The following is a 14,014-nucleotide window of genomic DNA, read 5'->3' as shown; positions in this document are numbered from 1 at the left end:
AGCAGAGTGGTACGCTGCGTATAACTGTGAAAGGTGATTTTTAGCCCCATGTAGTAGAGATTCATCTATATTGCTATGTGGTTGGTTCCTTTCTGTTGCTGAGTATAGTGTTCCCTTGCAAGAGTCTATCCTGTTTTGTCTATCCATTCTTTCTCCATCAGTTCAGTTCTGTTGCTCACTTGTGTCTGACTCTTTGTGACCCCATGGACTGCAGCACGCCAGGCTTCCTTGTCCATCACCAACTCCCAGAGTTTGTACTCAGACTCATGTCCATTGAGTCGGTGATGTCATCCAGCCATCTCATCCTCTGTCTTCCCCTTCTCCTCCCACCTCCACCTTCAGTCTTTCCCAGCATTAGGGTCTTTTAATTTTTTTTTTTTTTTAGGGTCTTTTCAAATGAGTCACTTCCTCGAATCAGGTGACAAGAGTATTGGAGTTTCTGCTTCAGCATCAGTCCTTCCAATGAATATTCAGGACTGATTTCCTTTAGGATGGACTGGTTGAATCTCCTTGCAGTCTAAAGGACTCTCAAGAGTCTTCTCCAACACCACAGTTCAAAAGCATCAATTCTTCGGTGCTCAGCTTTCTTTATAGTCCAACTCTCACATCCATACATGACCACTGGAAAAACCATAGCTTTGACTAGATGGATCTTTGTTGACAAAGTAATGTCTCTGCTTTTTAATATGCTGTCTAGGTTGGTCATAACTTTTCTTCCAAGGAGCAAGAGTCTTTTAACTTCATGGCTGTAGTCACCATCTGCAATGATTTTGGAGCCAAAAAAAATAAAGTCTGTTATTATTTCCATTGTTTCCCCGTCTGTTTGCCATGAAGTGATGGGACCAGATGCCATGATCTTCATTTTTTGAATGTTGAGTTTTAAGTCAACTTTTTCACTCTCCTCTTTCACTTTCATTAAGAGGCTCTTTAGTTCCTCTTTGCTTTTGGCCACAAGGGTGGTGTCATCTGCATATCTGAGGTTACTGATATTTCTCCCGGCAATCTTGATTGCAGCTTGAGCTTCATCCAGTCCAGCATCTTGCATAATGTACTCTTCCCATACAAATTAAATAAGCAGGGTGACAGTATACAGCATTGATGTGCTCCTAGCTACTGACTTTACTATCTACAGAATCTCAGGCAATTTCCATTTTGACAGAGGGAAGCTTGTTCTTTTTTTTGGTTTAATTTCCATTTTGTTTTGTTACTGTACTGATATGGGATATTTGGTGTATTCTGCATTGTGTTTCATGCAAAATAGCTTTTCCTGCCTGACTTAACACACGCTGTGTTGTTTGTCCTGAACATAACCGTTAATCCCAGCTCCTTCAAGCAGAGGTCATTTTCTTCCCGCCACTTGCCCATCCGTCAGCGATGTGTTAGTGTAGTGAGCAGTGAGTGTATCGGGGCCTGGTGAATGAGCGTGAGAAGGGAGATGCCTGAGATCTTCATTGGCCAGCAGAGTGCCCAGCACCTGCGTGACCCCAGTCCTGTGCTCTGCACCGCTGAAGGAGAGGTTTTCCCCCAGTCTTGCAGATGATTGGTTGAAAATTTGGAATCATTTTTGGCTCTTCTTACAGTTTTTGATGTACATTTGAGTAACAATGTCGCCCTTAAAAAATATCTTTGTTAGTTTATGAAATTGAGATTAGTACAGCGTAAATACTGATTTTTCATTATGTGAGCCTTATGAAGTGACGCGTCATAAGATGGAGTGTGTGCCTACTGCGTAGCTTCTGCCTGCTGGTGACAGTGGTTTTGAAATAGAAAAGCTTGATAGAATAGTGGTGTTTGGGTGTATGTATGACATTTTCTCATAACCTCTGTATCACAGTAGACATATCCTGGAACAGACTCATTCTTTAGATTTAAATGGGAAAGACTGGGGGGTCTTCCAGTGGTAGTTTTCTTCTGGACCTGCAGCATTGATGCAGGCTGCCTGTTGCGTTTACGTGGAAACTCTGTCACGCGAGTGTACGTTCCTCGGTTCTTTGGTCACAACAAAGATTTGGAGCTCTCAGGTCTTGGACAAACCGTGTTATAGCTCTTAGGCAAATCAGTGTTACAGCTCTATTTTATTTAGAAGATAGCAGGAGAGAGAGAGAGAGAGAGAAAGAGAGTGCACGCACGCGGGAGAGAGTCCGTGAGAAAGCGCTTTGGCTCCTCCTTTTATATGTTTTTTCCTCCACCTGGGCCTGCCCTATGCAAATTGGGCTTAGCCAGGAGTGCTGTTTGTTCTGCCTGAAGTCTTCACTCTGGTCCTCGGACCTTCCTTTGACCTTCCTTGTCTTTTAGCCACCGCCATTTTGGACTCCTTTTCCCTATTCTACCTACCTAACACTCTTGATCCTAAATTGATCCTCTTTTGGTAGCTGAGGGCAAGTGAGACTTGGTCAGTCTTGGAGCTGCATTTTCACTGTTCAAAGCTGAACTTCACTGCCTTGTATGTCAGTAACAGGGATATTTAACATGTTTGAGAAAACGGATCACATATGTGCTTAATTTTGTCATAATTTATAAAAGATTTAAAAAATTACTAAAAATGTACTTGTTCACTTGAGTGTGACTTTTAATCTTCAGAGTAAATCTTTAGTTTGGGCTTCCCTTGTGGTTCAGCTGGTAAAGAATCCTCCTGCAATGCAGGAGACCTGGGTTCAATCCCTGGGTTGGGAAGATTCCCTGGAGAAGGGAATGGCTACCCACTCCAGTTTTCTGGCCTGGAGAATTCCATGGACTGTATAGTCCATGGGTCGCAAAGAGTTGGACACGACTGAGCAACTTTGACTTGACCTGACTTAGGTGCGAAGTTCAGCATAAACTTGCACTCATTGGGCACTGAGGAGTTTTCCATGTGACACATACTTCTAGATGGCTGAAGAAAACGTATCTGCCTTTCTTTTTTATCCCAACCCCACCGGTTCCCCAGACCTTACTTTTATTCAGGTAAGAAGATGGGAAAGGGAGCAGGGTGTAGCTTTTCTTGCAGGATATTCTGATTGTGAAAGTGGTGTCAGTTCTTAAGTGGATTTTATCTGGAAGAGGGTAGAAAGCATGGTGTTTGCATGGCATTTGTGCAGTGATCATGATGGTGGTGTTACTCCAGGACACGTTGCGGCTGCTGTCGGGAGCTTTCCCAGACGGCAGAGCAGAGTGGTTTCCTTAGCTGTGCAGCAGACGCCAAGGGTGCCTTCTTTTTGCAGTGCCTGACTCTGTAAAGGAGACAAAAATGGGTTTACTGTGGATTGTGATAGATGTACAGAGAGGAGATTGTGTACAGAAAGGAGACTTGGGTTTCTTAGACAACTGTGAGAGTGAGGTGGAGATTGACTAAGTTTGTGGAATGAGATTGTCCTGAGTATAGTTTTCAGCAGAAGAAAGAATTTCAGTCAGCAACTGTGTGTAGAGATCATATTGTAGCAAGTATAGGTGGTAACTTCGAGGTCACATGGAAAGAGTTGTAAATGCCCTGGAAATCTTGGGACTAGGAATGTGTAATTACATTTTACAGGAAACGCTGCAGGTGGTGATGCTGTTATTTTTGTGTTCTCTTTTGTTCTTGTTAGATGAATTCATACTTCTATTTTTTACTTAAAGATAATATTTGATTTCCATTTAAGGCTTGGGACATATACATTAGGAAATTCCTGTACTCTGAGTTCTTAGGTGGTAATTCAAGGATCCCAGTGAGAGGACTGTGCTTTAAGCCACCTGTAATCATATCCAGACTGTGTATGTAGAGCAAAAAATAAATGCATGTTCTTTCATAAATTCTTTAAGTGCATTTTATACAGACATATTTATTTCATAACTTTTTTTTTTTAAAGCAAAATCAGATTTGGAGTTACTTACAGGCACAACTCGGAGAAGGCGATGGCACCCCACTCCAGTACTCTTGATTGGAAAATCCCATGGACGGAGGAGCCTGGTGGGCTGCAGTCCATGGGGTTGCTGAGGGTCGGACACGACTGAGCGACTTCACTTTCACTTTTCACTTTCATGCACTGGAGAAGGACATGGCAACCCACTCCAGTGTTCTTGCCTGGAGAATCCCAGGGACGGGGTATCTTCGTGGGCTGCCATCTACGGGGTCACACAGAGTCGGACACGACTGAAGCGACTTAGCAGCAGCAAAGGCACAACTGAAGTAATTAAAATCTCCCCAGGAAATAACTATAGAAGTATGCAGTAATGATTATAAAAAGAAAATTTAAAGTATTTTTGCAGATTTTTGGCCCTTCTTCTCCCAATCGCATAATGGGAAGCAAAATAGATTTTTTTAAAATGTGTAAATTTGATATATATATTTTAAGTAACTTTTATTATAGGAGACCCGTGTTCCTATGTTTTATAATTAGATCTCATGTTTCCCCTACAGTCAGAACTCGAATGTCTTCAATTGTTCTTGTTAGATACCTTTTCATCTGTTTCTGATGTTTAGCTTTCTGCTTTTGAGTGAACCACTTAATATTAGTTAAAGATGTGTGCACAGGGCATATTCCCAAAGAAGAATAAGCTGTATAATGGCTTTATTTAACTGAAGAAATTTCTTCTCTAAAAGATGATCTTTCTAGGAAGTTTTTTTAAAATGTTCTCTAGAATATCTTATGGATTGAAGAGCTGTAGGTAAAGGTAAAATGTTTAAATCATTTTTTAGATTTAAAACTTGCGTGGGACTTACGTTGAAAATTTTATACAGTGTTCAGTATGCACGTTAAACACTTTTACGCTGGACTTCTTTCACTGAGCATGATGTTTTCTGATTTCATCCACGTTGTAGCCTGTGTCAGTACCTTCCTTTCATTGCCGAGTGATGTGCGGCAGGAAAGACACGTTTGCTTGTAGGTTGTTAGCTTGCCAAAGACTCTCATGCTTCTCTGACCCCTGGCGGCAGTTTTCTGTGGATGCTGAGCCAGGGTTCTCAGCCTCCTCCTTGTTCACAGGATTGGCAGATAAACACCAAAGTTCAAAGGAGCTGCAGGAGACCCGCTCAGCTTTGTGGTTCTTCGCCCTCTGAAGTCTTAGCCCCCCCTTGTTCTCACTCCCCAGCATCTCTCTGATTACTGTACTTTATGCACTTTTCCTGTTTTTCTAGGGGACACACTGTTGCACCTCCCTTGGATTCAGACATCTCAAAAAAAGGGGGAAGGAGGAATCTTTGAATAAGTGAGTTGTTACAGACTCTCCTCTCCTGTGAAGCCGTCATGCTCTGCCCATGTGGCTTGTGAATTTGAGCGGTTGCTGTTCTTATTCCAGCTCTTAGGACCTAAATAAGAAGGGTTTCTGCTGTTTCTTAAGAGGTGCAAACAGCCTTAAGCAAGCATAGATTTTGCTTACTCATTTTTAGGGCTTGCCTCCTCCTTTTAAGGTCAGACATTAATGAATTCAGGAGTTTGTTGGTTCAGTGTAAAAAATGGCATCGCAACTGTTTCCAGAAAATAGATATGCTTTTACAGTTTAGTTACTGTGATTCTCGTGTTTAAAAAGAAGTATTGAATCCTTTTATTGTTCTCAGAGGGAACTTTTAAAGTCGAGTGACTGTACTTAACACGCCTTGGGCAGAAATGTTTCTAGTTTCACGAAGCTCTAGGTGATTGCGCTAGATGTGGGGAGCTTTGGGATTATGGCGGGTGGGCCAGTGGGCGGAAGTGGAGTGTGGGAATGGGAAGGTGTGGGCAGGACTCTGATAAGGCATTTCTCAGGGACCCCAAAACTCTCAGTCATCAAGATAAGTGATGTTTTAGCAGTATTTTTAGAAGTCAAGAATCAATGCAAAAGGTCCCTGATGGATAGAACCAAACTTTTCATGAAGACAGGGTCATTATGATTCATTTTTCCTTTTGCCCCAGCGCTGCTCCTTGTTCTGTCTTAACTTCTACTTACTTTGGGTTTAATTTGCTAATGCTTTTTCTCATTTAAGGTAAAAAAAAAAACCCAGACAACTCATGTTTTCGCCCTTTAAATATAAATGCTTAAAGTTAAAAAGTTCCTCTGTATACTCTTTCAACTCCATCCTAAAGATTTTGATCTTCTGTTTTTAATTGTCAATCCTGTGCTGAACATTTTTTCAATTTCTCTTTTGATGTGTTGTTTGACTGTGTGTTATTTAGAAAAATAATGGGAATTTTACTAGATATCGTTTCTTTAAAATAGTTATTTTTTGTGTTAATTTATTATTTTTATTACTTAAAATATATATCTTGAAAATCCTTGCAGTTTAGAACTGGGAATTACCTTAATTCTCTATAGAACATGTTTGTTTTTTTAAAAAATTAATGAGTATTTTCGGTATCAATGAAAAATTTTCAGCAAACACCGTTTTTTTAAACACATGTATGTAGTCACTCATCTTTATTTGCTCATTCCCCTTCTGTCAGCATGGAGGCAGTTCCCAGTTGTTTGAGTTTTTCAGATAAACCTCTGAATTGTTTAAGCCTGGAATGGCACAGGAAGTTCACTGGGGGTTTCCCCAACCAGCCTGCCGGGGGCGTGCTTACTGGGACCTGTGTGTCTGTCCTCTGGGAGCTCTCAGCTCCCTGGGGACCCGGGCTCTGTCCTAGGCATTCTTGGGTTCCTGGCGATTCTTAAGTCACTGTGCCAGCCCAGAAGATGCAAAGGAATGCCCTGATGATGTCAAAGCCCTTTATGTGATGGTATTTAATTCTCCTAACAGCTGTGAATGGTAGATGCCATTTTAAAGTTCGTTTAACTGATGAGAAAACCAAGTCAAAGAGAAGTTAAAAAAGAAAAACAGTGCCCCAGGTCACATATCTACTGTGTGGCAAGGTCAGAATTCAAGGAATATTTCAAACAAACTGAATGGACAGCTTGGGGCTTTCAGGCTTAAGAAGATGGAAAGGTGACTGTCTTGGCTTTGGAGTCACGTGTGGTCTTACTTTTACAAAGTCTCATCGGATCCTCTGTCCTGCACCTCTGTAAGCCCGTTTCCTCGTTCTTGCAAATGGCAACACTAGTGGTGATCCCAGGTTTTCTTCAGGGGTATTTTGTGAGCCGCGCAAAGACCGCGTCCCGTGCCGCACCAGTGTCAGCACTGCTGGGCCTGTCTCCAGCCTGGTCCAGGATAGGCTGTTGTCTCTCTTTTTCCTTCCTCTTGCGCTTCAGGCTCGTTCTAATGTCTCCATACTTTCCCCCTTGTCCATACTGCTGCTGCTAAGTCGTTTCAGTCATGTCCGACCCTGTGCGACCCCATGGACTGCAGCCCACCAGGCTCCTCCGTCCATGGGATTTTCCAGGCAAGAGTACTAGAGTGGGGTGCCATTGCCTTCTCCGTCGACAGGTAGACGTAATTGTGTCACGTTTGCGGATTTGTTGTAAAACGTGAGATGCGTTCTTTTAAAGTGGTTTTAACATTTTAAGTTTTTTATTGGGATAGGCAAAAAATACAGAACATAAAATTTGCCATCTTAGCTGTTTTTAAGTGTGCGGGTCAGTGGTGTTAAGTGTATGAACATCTTGTGAAACAGATCTCTAGGCTTATCTTGCAAATCTGAAGCTCTGTACCCCCTTTCCCCTCTTCCCCGCTTCCTGGTAGTCACTGTTCTACTTTCTGTTCCTATGAGCTTGGCTACTTTAGGTGCCTCGCATGAGTGGAAGCATACAGCACATACACAGGCCCTGTGCTCATGTCCCAGGTCACAGGGTTTCCTTCCTTTCAGAGGCTGAGTGATGCGCCGCTGTAATCACACTGCACTTCTGCGTCCCGCCATCGATGAACACGGTGCTTCCTGCTTCTTGACTGTTGTGGATACTTGCTGTGAACAGAGGGGTGCGGTCTCTTCAGGACCCTGCCTTCAGTTCTTTTGGATGTAGGGCTCCCCATGTGGAGCTGCTCGATCATGTGGTAGTTCTAGTTTTGACTCCTTTGAAGAACCTCCATTCTTTTCTGTAGCAGTTTCACCATTTACATTCCCACTGATGTATGCAAGAGTTTCTGTCTCTCCACATCTCTGCCAACACTTGTTATTTTCATATTTTTTTAAAAAAATAGTAATAATCATCCTGATAAGGGTGGCGTTGGTTTTAATAACTTTTAAAAAACTGAAGTATGGTTGATTTATAATGTGCCCATCTCTACTGTACAGAGAAGTGACTCAGTTACACACATACATACATTCTTTTTTTAGTAGTCTCTTCCATTATGGTTTACATGGGATATTGAAGATAGTTCTGTGTGCTGTACACTAGGACCTTGTTTATCATTCTAAATGTAACAGTCTGCATCTGCCAACCCAGACCCCCCGCGGCTCCTCCCTCTCCCCTTCCTTCTGGCAACCACAAGTCTGTTCCCTGTGAGCCTTTTCTTTAGTAGATGGTTCATTTGTGCCATATGTCAGACTCCACGTGGAAGGGGTATCGTGTGGTATTTGTCTTTCTCTTTCTGACTTCACTTGGTATGGTCATCTCTAGTTGCATCCATGTTGCTGCAAATGGCATTGTTTCTTTCTTTTTTATGGCTGAGTTTAATAACTTTTTAATGATAAAAAATTTTAGGTAGAATTGAAAAAGTGACTCTCTATGCTTCTGCTGAGTTGGAATAGTGTCTGTTGACACCAGTGTGACAAGACCAGAGGCATGGAGGCGGGAGACGGACAAAGGAAGCCAGCCACTGTGCAGCTGTGTTTGGACGGAGAGAAGCCTCAGTGGTGCCTCTTACTCAGTATGACTGGAGGAGGGACTGGATCCGTGCTGGGTGCTTCTGTTGGATTACACTGTAGAAACACCTTCTTTTTCCAGGCCACTGTGAGGGATAATTTAAAATGTCGGTGGTTGATGTGTCCCTCTTTATAGCTGAGGAATGTAGGTTGTAGAAGAGGCTCATTTACCACCAGGGGTCCCCCTGGCCCCAGCGCCCCCTTTAGCTACAGCCGTCTGCTCACAACCTGCAGCCGCACGGCCTGGTTTCTAACCAGACGCCAGAGGTTCTCTTGGGCTCTTTCTGCTTCAGTTACCTAATTCGGGAGCCAGTGCTTTGATACTGTCACTGTTTGCTAAATAAGGTGAGTGGTCAAACTATGGATAAATTGGATTTGTAGGGTAAAAAACACATGGTGATGAAATGATGAGGTGATTTGGATATGCATATGCCTGTTCAATAAAAGTTTCACAGTTGAACAGTTTCAACATTTTAACTACTTGATTGCCTTTGATTATTTGTGTCTTTTTGGTCAGCATACACAAAAACTGCCCTGTACTTCATAACATGTTAAATATATTTAGGTCGAAAATTTCGGTTCGGTGAATGTCTTCTCTCACCCTGTGTTACTGTGCCTCTGCTGCCCATTGTATTTTGAAAAACTATAGCAGCATCTTCTCACACATTGCAGGGTCCTTTTTTTCCCTCATAAACTCTCAACTGATTCTTAACCTGGAATTTAGTGCTGATGTTTGATGTGGGAAAATAAATAAGGAATGACTATGAACTAGTGTCTCTGGGAACTCTCTAGTTCAGAATTATTTAGATTAATAATAGGTTCAGGGCTTTCTGCCCTTTTAGAAGACATTTTCCCTCTGTCTCATCTCTCGAGTGTGGGTTCATCCATTAGGATGGGTGGGTGTCTCCTGGTGGTTTGGATGCGTCTCTCAGGTACCAGCTGCAGGCTCAGCATCTCGTCTGAGTGTGTTCTGGGCAGGATTGCTGACACCAGGGACCACTGTGGGGTGCTGTGTCGGGGAGAGAGGGGCCTGTCTTGTGTTCTGCCCCCAGGCACATTTCTTCTCCTCCTGCTTGTCCCTTTGGTCTTCACCGTGACCCAGTAGTCATCCTCCGGAGGCCAGGTGGGGCCTGCCTCCCGCCCCTCTCTGGAACGCTTTGCAGCCTCTGCAGGTAGCATCCCTGGGGTAGTGATTGAAGGGTGTGGTCTGGCTGGTATCCGAGAGCCGGTGCTACCCCGGCTCCGCCCAGCTAGCCTGATGTTAGGTATGCACTTCCTTTCTCTGCTCCTCAGTTTGTTCACGTGTCACTTGTGGATTTAAACATCACCTACATCATTGGTTGTGTTAATTGAGAAAATAGGTGTAAAGCACTTAGCCAGTTGGGCTCCCCAGATGGCACAGTGGTAATGAATCCACCTGCCAGTACAGGAGACGCCAGAGAAGCGGGTTCAATCCCTGGGTCAGGAAGGTCCCTTGGAGAAGGAAATGACAACCCACTCCAGTATTCTTGTCTGGAAAATTCCATGGACAGAGGAGCCTGGTGGACTACAGTCCATGAGATCATAGAGAGTTGGACATGACTGAGCAACTGAGCACGCATGCACACTGAGCAGATCGGCAGGGAACACAGACTGTGGGCCTAGCTGCCGAGTTTGATTTCCAGCTCTGCTCCTAGAAGCCCTGTGACCTGGAACAAGTTCTCTCTCTGTGCTCCAGTTTCTTCATCTGTGCAGTGGAGGTGATAGAGTCTGCCTCGTGGGAGTGGTTTTTAATAACTAAATAAGTCAGTATTTTAAAAGTACTTGGAACTGGGCTTGGTGCATAGTAGGCATTAACTTGGCATCATTATTATCATATTTTCATTATCATTCGTGTTGCTGCTCTGCTGTTTGGTGACTGACATTTTCACGCTTCAGTAAGTGATAGTCGTTGTCCTTGTTTTTCAGGTGAACACACTGAGGTTCAGGATGGTGAAATGACTCTTTCTTTGTCCCACGGGTAGAACTGGGGCTCCTTTGCATCTTCCAGTGGCAAGTCAGTGCCTTCCTCAACTTCCCCAGAGCTCCTCCAGAGTATCGGAAGGGAGGTATGGTAATTGTCATGAAACTTGGCTGGGAAAACAAGTAATACCAGTACCATCACCTTTTGGAGTATGTTGTGTTTTGAGACCTATTGTCTGTTTGTCTTCAGAAGGTAATTATATCCATTGTTAAGACTAAGTTTCTTTAGTTCTTACCAAGTCATAATTTTTATTGATATTAAAACTTTAAGAAAAAATTTTTTCTGTGTTTGTGATGGAGACAGTGAGTCACAGTGACATTGAACAGATAATTCTCTGAGTCTGAATGGAAGTAAGCTTAGAACAGGCACCCAACTGACGGAAGTTGGGTATATTGTACTTATCAGTCGCTAATGGACGTACCATGTGGTAAAAGTGTTGATCTTATTTAAATCTGTAACTTTTGATTAATGAGGCATAAAGAAAGGCAAGAGAAGATAAGTTTTGAATTGTGTATATAATGTGAATTACATTATATGTTTTTACAAATTCTTCTTGTTGGTTGACATAAAACCATTTACCAGTGCTTTACTCTTCTAAGAAGTACTGCCGAGGAGTTTTGGTCTAACCTAAGGCAAACTGGAAACTGTGAGAAGTGTATGAGAACTTGAACGTCAGGGTTGCATCTTTGTGAGCTGCTGTTGTGACGTTTGTAAGCTGTTTGTTTCTTAATAGTTCTTTCCCAGTGACTTTCTTTTCTTTCTTATTTTAAAGATTGTTTATTTCTTAAAAATTTTTTTTAAATCTTTTTTTGGCTGCACCATGGGTCATGTGGAATCTTGGTTCCCTGACCAGGATCGGACAATAACGCCCCCTCCCCGGCATGGAAAGAGCAGAGTCTTAACCACTGGGCCATCAGGGAAGTCCCCCTTGGTGACTTTCTTATTTCAGGCCAGGTTTCTGTAGGGAAGCCAGAGTGGGCAGACCTACACAGTATGTGAAGTGTTCTTTTGCTCACTAACTTTGTTTATAGCATTCTTTGCTAGCCTTCCAGTGGTTTTATCTAATCTTACACACTAGTATCATTTGGTTCTATTAACATCTGCAGTGGAAGTTCTGTTCGGAGTATCAGAATACTTCAGTTGTGTGGTTTATTTTTTATGTCAGATGGGGAAGGACATTTCCATATGGTTTTCCTAAAATTCATATCAGTTTTTCTTTTTCCATTCTTATTGGGAGGAAAAGCAAGGTTTGCAACAAGTATGATGCACGTATTCATTCTGTGGATATTTTTCAAACCCCTGTGCTGGGTCTTGGAGGTGAAGCAGTGCCCAGGACCAAGGCCGGCCATGCTGTCACGGAGCTTAGTGTTGGGCTCTGACACCTAGAACCTAGACTGCCCCTCTGCCATCTCCTCCTTACCTACGGGGTGAGAAGGTGTGGAGTGTGGCCTATACATTGTACTGACCGTATTAGCAGTGAGGCCCTGGGGACAGTGCACAGACTCAGTGATGTCCTTCCCCCTGTGGAGAGCACGTTGTGGTGGGGTAGCTGGGCAGGGGACAAAGGGCAGGAACAAGTCACGGGGGGCTGTAGGAGGTGTGTATGCTTTGGGGCAGATGGAACTGGAGTTAAGAGTATGGCTGTGGACTTTTAGACGAGGTGAGTGGAGTGAGTAACATTTGAGCCTTGTGGTTATCTGAGACAGGAGTGTCCCACCTAGAGGGACAGGCCGTGTAAAGGCCCTGAGGTCGTGCACGCCTGGTGTGGGCTCAAGGCAGAGTGGAGGTCAGTGTGGTTGGAGCTGAGAAGACCCTGGTGGTGGGCTTGGTGAGGACCCCAGGTGTGGGTGGGAGGGCAGCCTTCAGGGTTTTGAAGACCATGCTCAGTGTGTAGGCTACCTGCTTGGGGATCTGGAGAACTTTTGGTGAGTTTTAGCAAAGGAGTGAGAGAAGGCAATGGCACCCCACTCCAGTACTCTTGCCTGGCAAATCCCATGGATGGAGGAGCCTGGTGGGCTGCAGTCCATGGGGTTGCTAGGAGTCGGACACGACTGAGCGACTTCACTTTGACTTTTCACTTTCATGCATTGGAGAAGGAAATGGCAACCCACTCCAGTGTTCTTGCCTGGAGAATCCCAGGGACGGTGGAGCCATAAGACGACTGAAGCAATTTAGCAGCATGCAGCAGCAGCAAAGGAGTGAAATGGTGTGCTTGATTGTTTTGAAAGGAAGGGTCAGTTGCAGCTGCTGGGTTGAGAGTGGAGTATGGGGCAGCCGGATTGGAGATGGGGGAGCGGGGTTGGCCTGTGGCTTTGACCCGTGTGCAGGTCAGCAGCAGACATAGGGCAGTGGGCAGGGAGAGGTCACGGCCCAGGTATAGTTTTAAGGCAAGGATAATGGGTTTTGCTGATGGATTGCTTTGATCCTCAGAGACAGAGAGGAGTTGGGGTGACTAAGGCTTGGGGCCTGAGCAAATAGTAATCTTTCTTGTAAATTTTAATTAAGAGTTTACTTGTTAAGTGGACTTACACCTAACTAGTTGTTCTTAGCTGGACAGATACTACAAAGAAGTTGTTTTAAATATCAAAGAACTTTCTGTATTAACATGTAGAATTTCATAAATAAATAAATCAGAGCTTAAAGGGATTGCTTACTTTTTTCACTTCTGTTGCCATGAACTATAGGCCTTTCCTGTTCTTTTCAAGATGTCACTGATTGGGAGTTTAAAAGCAGGAGTTGTTTTAAATGTTTAGCAAAAAGAAAACAGGAGTAGAGATATCACCAACCTGGCTAGGACTCGTCCTTTTTCAGCTCTTCGGCCTGAGGCAGGTCCACCTGGTCCTCAGGATCCCCTTCTGTAGACACGGGGGAGGAAATGCTTTGTTGGTGTTGTGTTCAGGATTGAAGTCAGGCGTTTCCTGTGAGAGCAGCTGGCACAGGCCTGACTCACAGGTGCTGCCCTGCTGTTCCCAGAGCACCTGCAGCCTTCTCTGCTTTCATACCCTCGGCTTTTTCTTTTTCTTTTCAGCAGCCCTGAGGCTGCTGAGAACTTCCCTTGTAGCTCAGTTGGTCTGCCTGCAAGACAGGAGACCCTGGTTCAGTTCTTGGCTTTGGAAAATCCCCTGGAGGAAGAAATGGCAACCCACTCCAGTATTCTTGCCTGGAGAATTCCATGGACAGAGGAGCCTGGCAGGCTACAAGTCCATGGGGTCTCAGAGTTGGACACAACTTAGCGACTGACCCACCACCACCAGAGGCGCTGAACTTCCTTGTAGCTGCTGCTTCGTCAGGCTGCCTCTGGTCCTGTCCTAGAGAAGTTTTGCTTCTCTGTATCTTTCCAGCT

General features: G+C 44.0%; 1 protein-coding gene across 48 annotated transcripts in view; it reads left to right on the top strand.

Moving 5' to 3' along the window:
- PTK2 (protein tyrosine kinase 2) overlaps nt 1–14,014 on the top strand; it is a 192,950-nt gene that overhangs the window by 33,416 nt on the left and 145,520 nt on the right. For 30 of the 48 annotated variants that reach the window (XM_086337502.1, XM_086337491.1, XM_086337483.1 and 27 more), the window contains one exon: nt 10,617–10,756. The exons of 15 other annotated variants lie outside the window; for them this stretch is intronic. The gene's annotated coding sequence lies outside the window, so the exon portion shown is untranslated. Of the gene's footprint in view, nt 1–10,616; nt 10,864–14,014 lie in introns of all 48 variants that reach the window. 3 more of the 48 variants (XM_086337496.1, XM_086337477.1, XM_086337467.1) reach the window with 1 other exon arrangement.

This window comes from Bos grunniens, chromosome 14 (assembly GCF_055505025.1).
Source record: "Bos grunniens cultivar Pamir isolate PY7600 chromosome 14, Bosgru_T2T1.0, whole genome shotgun sequence".
Lineage (NCBI taxonomy): Eukaryota > Metazoa > Chordata > Mammalia > Artiodactyla > Bovidae > Bos > Bos grunniens.
The sequence above is the reverse complement of the archived record's forward strand: the minus strand, read 5'-3'. Positions and strand labels throughout refer to the sequence as shown.